A 2,623-nucleotide genomic window follows, 5' to 3' on the forward strand; every position below is an offset into this window, starting at 1 on the left:
TAAAAAAAAAAAAAACAAATTTTTGTATTTTTTATTCCCGGAAGTTTAATTTAAAAATAATGATGATAATAATAATAATAATAATAAAACGCACGTATACGCGTGCGTGAGTGAGTGAGCGAGTGGTGAAACTACGTGTAAATAAATAATAAAATTTTTAATAGTTATTTATTTATTTTTTAAAGTGCGTGTTTTAAAAAAAAAGGGAATGAAAAAAAAATAATGATGATGATGATAATAATAATAATAATAATAATAATAATAATAATAATAATAATAATAAACGTGAGAATTCATTCGCATTATTCACGTACGATTAATTTATTATTATTATTATTATTATTAGTAAATAAATAATTATTTGCGCAATTAAATACTTCTTCGAATGACAAATAAATAAAAAAAAAAAAAAGAAAAGAAAATTTTTACACGAAACAGTCGTACCAACAACACAACACATGCCGTCACGTGTCAAATAAATTTTTTTTATACGTTCGGTTATATCCACGTCTTTGTTTTTTTTTTTTGTATACCGTAACAAATTAATTGTAAAAAAAAAAAAAAAAAATTCGATGCGAAGTTAATAATAATAATAATGATATAACATAATTTTATTGGTGACACACAAAACGAAAAAAAAAAAAATTAATTTTATTGATTTAATATGTCGTCTGGTCAAATAATAATAATAATAATAATAATAATAATAATAATAATATTAATAATTCACTTAAAATTTATTTGAATTAAACAAAAAAAAAAATTTATTATATTTTTTATTACCGTGACACGATTTCACAACTACGATAACAATGATAATAATAATAATAATAATAATAATAATAATAATAATAATAATAATAATAATAATAAATTCTCGTTGTCGTTTTTAATTGATCAAAAGGTTGGCGCGGTGAATAAAAAAAAGAAGAAAAAAAAAAAAACGTTATGCCTAACCGTTAACGTTCGAATGTAACGGTTAAAAACAAATAAAAAAAAACACATCGTGACCATTTTTTTTTTTTTAAGGTTTTCTTGATAAATTTTTGGAAAAATTAAAGTTCCAAAAATAGAGAGAGAGAGAGAGAGAGCGAGCGAGAGAAAAAAGGAAATGGAAATTAAATAAACGGTCAATTTATTAAAAAAGATAAAACGTTCGGTTAGTTTTTTTGTTCGAGATATTAAGTCACGATTTTTGACAACGCACACGCATACATGCGGAAGTGGAACCTTCTAACGGCGGCGGCGGTGGGGGTGGGGGTGGTGTCCCCCCGCCTTAAGGTACAAATGGATTCAAAATTTTACAAGTAATAGCTCACGATATTTTGTGTGGCCAACACACGTTTTTTTTTTTTTTTTTTTTTTTCAAAACGTCTGATTCTACGCCGATCGAAAACATAATTTTTTTTAATCCTGTTCAAAATTCGTGAGATTAAACATTTCGATATATCGATAACGATTCGATATACGCGTAAAAAATATTTTTTTAATAATAATAATAATAATAATAAGAAAAGTCTTTTTTTATTTCATTGAAAAAAACGTTACGCGATTAAACATCCTTTTCCTCTTTTCTTTCTTTCAATACATATGGTAACCCACGCGTGTTCGTGCGTGTGTGCGTTTGTGCGTACTTTTAAAACGCATAAAATATTTTCGTACCTGAACATAATGGGTAGTATCTGTCTAAAAAAAAGAAAAAAAAAAATCAAACATTTCATCGGCATATTGGCATTGCAATAAATTGGTTTTCCAATTTTATTTATTTATTTTACGTCGTCTCTTGCGTAGGGATTGACCTTTTGAACTTTAACATTTCATTTTCGGTTTAAACGAGAGTAAAAAAAAAATTCGTATACACATATATATAAAAGCGATGACAGCTTTTAGATCAGCCAATATCACCTCAAGGCTAAATAATTGCATTGTTGTTGTTGTTGTTTTCTTTCTAACAACAACAAATAATTTATTTTTACTATTGTAAAAAAAAAAGAAATTGTTGTTGTTAATCTTTTTTTGTTGTTGTTGTATCGCCAATCAAGATACGTCTATCTATTTTATAGCAAGTTTATTGACCGGTTATAAATTTATAGCAACAAGAAGAAAAAATAAAAAAAAAATTTTTTTTTTTTTCGATTTTTTAAGAATTTAAATGAGAAGAAAAAAGATAAAAAAAATTTAATTGCACGGATTTCGATATATTCTATGGTAAAACTCATGACAACATTTAAAAAAAAAAAAAAAAGTTTTTTTTTTTTTTTCAAATGTTGGTAATTTAATTGCGCTAACTAGTGGCGCGACGCACATCAGCTCATTCCAGTCAGATCTCTTATTTCTTTTTTCAATGAATTTAATTCAGCTTTTAAAATTTATTACATGTTAAAAACGTTTGTAAACATTTGACCCGGATTATATTCCTTCGTCTGATGTATTACGAAAAAAAATTTTTTATGCGTGTGCGTTGTTTGTTAGGGCCCCGAAAAAAATTTTTTTTTTTTATACGTAACGGTCGATTTTTCTTTGTAATCGTCATCATCATCATCATAACTATTAAAATTATGCGAATAAAAAAAAGTAATTTTTGTTTTACGGTCACGTGACACAATAAAAATTTCTACAAAAA

The sequence above is a fragment of the Pediculus humanus genome, genomic scaffold (assembly GCF_000006295.1).
Source record: "Pediculus humanus corporis 1103172108284 genomic scaffold, whole genome shotgun sequence".
NCBI lineage: Eukaryota > Metazoa > Arthropoda > Insecta > Psocodea > Pediculidae > Pediculus > Pediculus humanus.